The sequence below is a fragment of the Lampris incognitus genome, chromosome 17 (assembly GCF_029633865.1).
Source record: "Lampris incognitus isolate fLamInc1 chromosome 17, fLamInc1.hap2, whole genome shotgun sequence".
NCBI lineage: Eukaryota > Metazoa > Chordata > Actinopteri > Lampriformes > Lampridae > Lampris > Lampris incognitus.
In genome coordinates, this window is record NC_079227.1 from 34068796 (window position 1) to 34076053 (window position 7258).

The window sequence follows — 7258 nt, forward strand, 5'->3', positions numbered from 1 at the left end:
GTTAGCACCGAGTTGATAGTTGATTGTTTCCTTAGCAAGGCAGCGGAAATCCGGCGTCCGTTCGCGAGATTTGGGACAGGGTACGGGATTTTGGCGAGGGCTATGTAGGGTTCATAGTATCGCTTCCGGATCCCACCGCTGCCACCAATGTAACCGGTTATTTTCTTGCCCGGTGCGGGATTCGATACGGCGTGTACTGCACCACAAGGCGACGTCACTAACCGCTCGGATAAAGGGTCAGACCCGCCTAGCTAACGGGTCTTATTAGTAGTTTACATTATCAATTAGTTAACGAATGCTTGCAGATACGTGCAACCTTTTGGAAAATAGGATCACATGTGGTCATTTTGTTCATTTTCCCCAACGGTATCCATTTAATTTTGAACCCAAACGCTAGAATTTTTCCCCTTTTCGTGAAGCGTCGGTGGTGCGTCCTTGCCAGCGCCGGGTGGGAGTGACACGGTCCTATGCTGAGCCGCCGCAGCGGAAACTGCTCCGCTTTTAACGTCGTTTTTACTGCACAAGACTTGTTACAAATATCTTTTCTAAGTGAAATCCGAAATTAGGGACATTCTGTATATCACATATGTGGTCGGATTTATAAAAAAAATGGTACAAAGCAGAGAACTGCTTTGCCTATTTAAAGGAAAGCCCCATCATTCTGAAGTGTGTGGTTCTTTTTAATACCCAGACTGTTCGCTGCACAATGAAGAAAAACTACCCGAAAGACCTTTTTTTAAGGGGCACGCTAACAAGCTTGTTAGCACAATAACAATAAGTAACATAATAAACAATAATTAATAACATAATAGTGATTAGCATAATAAGCTAACAAGGTTGTTAGCATGCTAACAAGCCTGTTGGCTTATAATGCTGATTATTATCATTACGTTATTAATTATTGTTAATCATTATGTTGGTTATTATGCTAACAAGCTTGTTAGCATAATAACAATAAGCTAACAAGCACGTTAGCACTAACAATCAATCAATTATGCTAATCATTATTATTGTTAATTATGTTAGTTATTATGCCAACAACCTTGTTAGCTTATTGTGCTAATTATTATGTCATTAATTATTGTTAATTATTATGTTATTAAGCTTGTTAGCATGCCAACAAGCTTGTTAGCATAATAATAAGTAACATAATAAACAATAATAACATAATACGCATAATAAGCTAACAAGCACGCTTGCATGTTGGCGCTGCACGCTGTGCAGCATCGGCGGCTCATTGTCCCGAACGTCAGGGGGGAACGAAAACGATGCAGTTCAAAATGGGACGGCGTTCCTTTAACGACAGTGCCTTATTGTTCATACCGTGCTCGTCTTGTCGTCGCAAAAGCCCAATGAATGTTTTAGTCACCGCGTCTTTGGTAGTTCAAGCACAACTACTGGAGCGTTCTTTGTAAATGTTGAGGTAGTCAAACTTTTGAGATATTTAGAGGCTCACTAAAGAAACAGGATGGAGGGAACCAGGGTACCGTGAAGACATTACTACTGTCTGAAATATAGATTGCCACTGACAATGGTAATATTGTAACCGGTTATTTTCTTGCCCGGTGCGGGATTCGATACGAGGTGCACTGCACCAGAAGGCGACATCGCTAACCGCTCGGCTAAAGGGTCAGACCCGTTAGCTAGGGGCTAATGTGTCTCATTACTAGTTTACAGTCGTCACCCTCTCCCGGAAGTGTCTGATTAGTAGTTTACAATATGTCCCCCCCCACCACCACCACATTCACTTCTCGTCAAAACTGCGAGTGTAAACTACTAATAAGACACGTTAGCTCCTAGCTAACGAGTCTGACCCTTTAGCCGAGCGGTTAGTGATGTCGCCTTGTGGTGCAGTACACACTGTATCGAATCCCGCACCGGGCAAGAAAATAACCGGTTACACGAGTATTTGGGCTCAAGGAGAGAAGACTTTAAACCAGCACTCCAAGAATTTGGAGAAAGATGGGCAGCATTGTCGGTGTTCAGAGGATCTGGTTACAAGCAGCTCTTGGGGGGTTTAAAGGTCAGCTTCCTGTCTTCACTTTTTTTCAGATTTTGTGATGTATGTAACTGAACTTTTTGTTATGTTTTTGTGACTCTTGCGTCTGTTAGCTGACTTGCATTCTAGTCCGGCTGGTGTCCCCAACCCATCTCGGTGATTCATATTTCCACACCACGTGCACATTTGATATGTCGGCTTCCTGACCGGATGACGCTCAATCTGCCCGACTGATCCCACAATGTCACACGGTCCCCCGTTAATCCTGTTTAGGACAGGATGACGACTGAAGGGAGAGGAAGTCCGTAGGAATTACGAGCTTTGGGGATGTAGAAAGTCATGTCTGTAAACCGGGAGCTCATAACTGTCCACGGTGTTTAAACTCGGTATTTATTTGCGTCATTCGTTTGATCCATGACTACAATTACTGTTACACTTATATATGTTGTGCAATCAGTCAAAGCCCATCTTGACCTAAGCACCAGTCGACCCAAAGCTGAAAAACACAGATTTAGGAGTCTGTTCTCTCTGTCTTTTGGGAATATGGTACATCGACTTAGTGTCCAGAAGCTATACCTGCATACATCCACTTAAATGGCGTAGAGTGAATTTGTGCACACTGCCTACTTAAAGGTGTACAGTAGAAACATCGTGCAACTCCCATCGCTATTGACGTCAGAAATTCTTCTCATAGGCAAAGGCCGTATTGAGTGAGTGTCATAAGATATTAGGCCAATATATTTATTGTGGTCCTTTCCCCCAGAATGCCATACAAATGCATGGGTTTCCTATTCATAGTTTTCGGTTATTTCTTCTGGAACTCTCTGTGCCTTGCAAGGCGCGTGCTGAGGACATTCTGGGTTCTGTAGGGTCCCGGATTGTGGTTCCTGCTCCATTGAGGTCTACGGTAGACGGCACAAAAATCTGTCGTCTCTTAGGGAATCATTGCACACCCACTGTACAGTTTCTGCTTGAATATTGTAGTAAATCCGGGAGACGACACAACCACAGGAACTGCCGCGGCCGGGAAGCGAACCCGCATCGCCCGCACCGCAGGAGGCATCGCTAACCGCTAGACTAAAGGGTCAGATTCGCCAGCTAGCGGCCAGCGTGTCTTGTTATCCATGCACGTTACAATATGGTATACCCCGGCGGCACGGTGGCGCAGTGGTTAGGGCAGTCGCCTCACAGCAAGACGGTTCTGGGTTCGAACCCCGGGGTAGTCCAACCAGCATGTTCTCCCCGTGTCTGTGTGGGTTTCCTCCGGGTGCTCCGGTTTCCTCCCACAGTCCAAAGACATGTAGGTCAGGTGAATCGACCGTACTAAATTGCCCCTAGGTATGCAGGCATGTGTGTGTGTTTGTGTGTGTTTGTGTGTATGTCGGCCCTGTGTGATGGTCTGGCGGCCTGTCCAGGGTGTCTCCCCGCCTGCCGCCCAATGACTGCTGGGATAGGCTCCAGAATCCCCGCGAGCCCGAGAGCAGGATAAGCGGTTCGGATAATGGATAGATGGATGTTATACCCCTTGTTGGAGGTCTGTCTGGAAATAATTTGATTACATTCGGCAGCGTTTATTCTCTACAGTCCATCACTTCATTTCACTTACTTTTGATAGATCATTGACTACAAATGTGGTTTTAACGAACAAAACCTTTTCCAATGCTATACTGCTCGGCGAGGAGTGGCATTTCTATCATCTCAGGCCTCGTAGAATGGAAAATACGAAACTAATACAGTTGTTACAATGTGAAAAACAAAATATGTTTTATTTGCTCATTTCTGGTCAAATTTTTTTCTTTTAAAAATGTCACGTGTACTTAGAAATGCAAAAACTATAAAAAATGCATCACTAGATGCTGTTAAGCAGGTGTTACCCAGCCAGGGAACCAGCACTAAGGTCATAAAACAGGGTTAACATGATGGGATTTTTCCTTTGGAATAATTAGTAATAGTGCCGCAGCATAATTGAAAAACAAGTTTTTTTCACAGGAGATTGGCACATTTTCTTTTCCTGTAAGGGTTTTTTTCCCCCAGCTAATCCTTGGTGGACGATGGGACTCGGAAAGCTTTTCCGTTTAGACTGCAAACCCTAGACGTGGACATTTAGTAGGTAGTGTTCATATTCATTTGGACAACATGGTGTCCCCTCATTAATCTGTTGTGCTAGTTCGGCGTTGGCTAAGCAACAATAATAGAAGGTACTATGTGTTTTCCGGCACAAGGAGAGAGAGAAGTGTTCTGGGTTGGGAAAGAAACTTTACCTGCCGGTAGATAAAGTGGCCGAGCTCTGCTGCAGTGGGCTCTCTCAGATCAATACCTCACTATTGTCATATTGTAATTAAGCGTTTTAGAAAGCTGCTCATTGTATCCCAGAGAGACACAAGTCCTTTGGATTCAAATAAATCAATAAAATAATTATTCAGCTAAAGTTTGAATTACTCTGATTTGTGTATTTCTGTTGTCCTCACAAGTATCCAATCTGTTGTTTCAGCTGGCCTAAGTATTCAAAAAAGAAACGTGGACGTCCGGGTAGCGTAGCGGTCTGTTCCGTTGCCTATCAACACGGGGATCGCCAGTTCGAATCCCCGTGCGGTCGTCCGTACAGACACAGTTGGCCATGTCTGCGAGTGGGAAGCCGGATGTGGGTATGTGTCCTGGTCGCTGCAATAGCGCCTCCTCTGGTCCGTCGGGGCGCCTGTTGGGGAGAGGGGAATTGGTAGGAATAGCGTGATACTCCCGCGCGCTACGTCCCCCTGGCGAAACTCCTCACTCTCACATGAAAAGAAATGGCTGGCGACTCCACATGTATCGGAGGAGGCATGTGGTAGTCTGCAGCCCTCCCCCGGATCGGCAGAGGGGGTGAAGCAGCAACCAGATCTAGTTCTTTCCTCAACCCTTGGTATTTCTCTAGCTTCTCATGCTCTGATGTTGCCGTCACTCGGGATTGCTACATCAATCATGACTGCCATCTTCTGTTCCTCGTCGACCACCACAATGTCTGGTTGGTTAGCCAGCACTTGCTTGTCAGTCTGGAACTTGAAGTCCCATAGGATCTTAGCGCTGCCATTTTCAACCACCCTTGGAGGTGTCGCCCATTTGGACTTGGGGCCATCTAGTCTGTATTCTGGACAGATGTCCCTCTACACTATCCCAGCCACTTGCTTATGCCTTTCAGTATACACTTTCCCAGCGAGCATTTTATACCCTGCTACTAAGTGCTGGACTGCCTCAGGGGCATCATTGCACAGCCTGCATCTTGGGTCTTGTCTGGTGTGATAGACCCCTGCCTCAATCAATCTGGTCCTGAGATCCTGTTCTTGTCCTGCTATGATCAGAGCCTCTGTGCTGTCCTTCAGTCCAGCCTTTTCTAGCCACTGGTAGGATTTCTCGATATCAGTTATGTCTTCTATCAGTTAATGGTACATCCCATGGAGGGGCTTGATCTTACATGATACCTCCTCTTCTTCTTCCTCCGCACTCTGTCTTCTGCTGCCTGAGGTACTTACTCAGCAGTTCTTCCGGGGGGGGGGGCTCTTTCTGATGTACTTGTGGATGTTCCTTGTTTCATCCTGAATAGTGGCCCTGATACTCACTAACCCTCGGCCCCCATCTTTTCACTTATTGTACAGTCTCAGGCTGCTGGACCTTGGGTGGAACACTCCGTGTATTGTGAGGAGCTTCTGTGTCCTGATATCTGCGGCCTTTATCTCCTCTTTGGCCAGTTTATAATTCCAGCTGGGTATCTGATGACTGGTAGGGCCTATGTATTGATGGCTAGGATCTTATTCTTCCCATTGAGCTGGCTCCTCAGGACCTGCCTCACTCTCTGAAGGTATTTGGCTATAGCCAACCTCCTTGCTGTCTCCTCATGGTTTGCATTTGCCTGTGGAATACCCAGGTACTTGTAACTGTCCCGTGTATCTGTTATCCCACCATCAGGTAATTCAACCCTTTCAGTCTTTGCCACCTTTCCTCTTTTTGCCACCATTCAATTGCACTTGTCATGTTTGAATGACATCCTGACTTTGTCGCTGTAGAGCCTGGTGAGGTGGATCAGCGAGTCAAACTCTTTCTCAGTCCTGGGATACAGCTTGATGCCATCCGTAGGGGGTTGATAGTAACTCCACTTCTGAAGCTGTATCCATATCCACTCTTTGTGATGATCTGACTGAGGGGGTTCAGGCCTATGCAGAACAGCAGTGGGGATAGTGCATCACCTTGGCGTATGCCGCATTTGATGCTTATTTGTATGATTGTCTTTGAGTTTGCCTCTAGTGTACTTTTCCACTGCTGCACTGAGTAACTGATGAAGGCTCTTAGTGTCCCGTGGCTTTGTATAGTGCAAAGCACTCCAGTAACCATGTGTGGGGAGTTGAATCGTAGGCTTACTTGAAGTCGATCCAGGCTGTGCTTCAGGTTGGCCTGTCAGTTCTTAGAGTCTTGGGTGACTTCGCTATCAAACAGTAGCTGATGCTTTGACCCTCCGGTGTTGTTCTCAATTCCTTTCTGAGTTTCACTCATGCATTGACTCATGTGCCCATTCAGCTTAGCTGCTATGATGCCTGACAAGAGCTCCCATGCTGTGGAGAGGCAGGTTATTAGCCTTCAGGTTCAGAAATGTCAAATCTGAATTTTAACTTCATTTTACTTTTAAATTTTCTTGTGTTTTTATTGTCATGCCGTTATTAACAGTTATTTGAAATGTCTAAGCCGGTTCCTATCTTTTAAACCATTTTGGTAATGTTAACAAATTACTCAGTCGTTAATCACTATTCAAAGCGACTCATAAAGCGTGGCCAATGGGCCTACTTTATGAGTACTGGAAACCCAGAATGTTTGATAGGTAAACATACAAGAACAAACTTAACTTGAAGAAAAAACTATCACAATCTTTTACCCCTGTTTATATTTAAAGATGCTGATTACCAGTTTTCGTGGACGTTTCCTTTCATTGCCAAGTGTAATAGAAACAGAATATTATTGCTCTAAATCATGCTATTAACTTTAATGATCAGCAGGATTGCAGCTGTTTCTCCGTGACAATAAAACTATTTATCCAGATTGTCTGCGATTTACGCGAATTAAAGACGACCTTTGGAGTGTGGGAAAGACACATAACGCGTGTCTGTCTCACACACAGATTCACACGTGTGATTGTACAGTCTCGTTTTCTGTTGCGCACAATCTCAAACACACACACACACACACACACACACACCTGTGTAAGCGCTTACATAACAACTGAACTCTTGCACACGG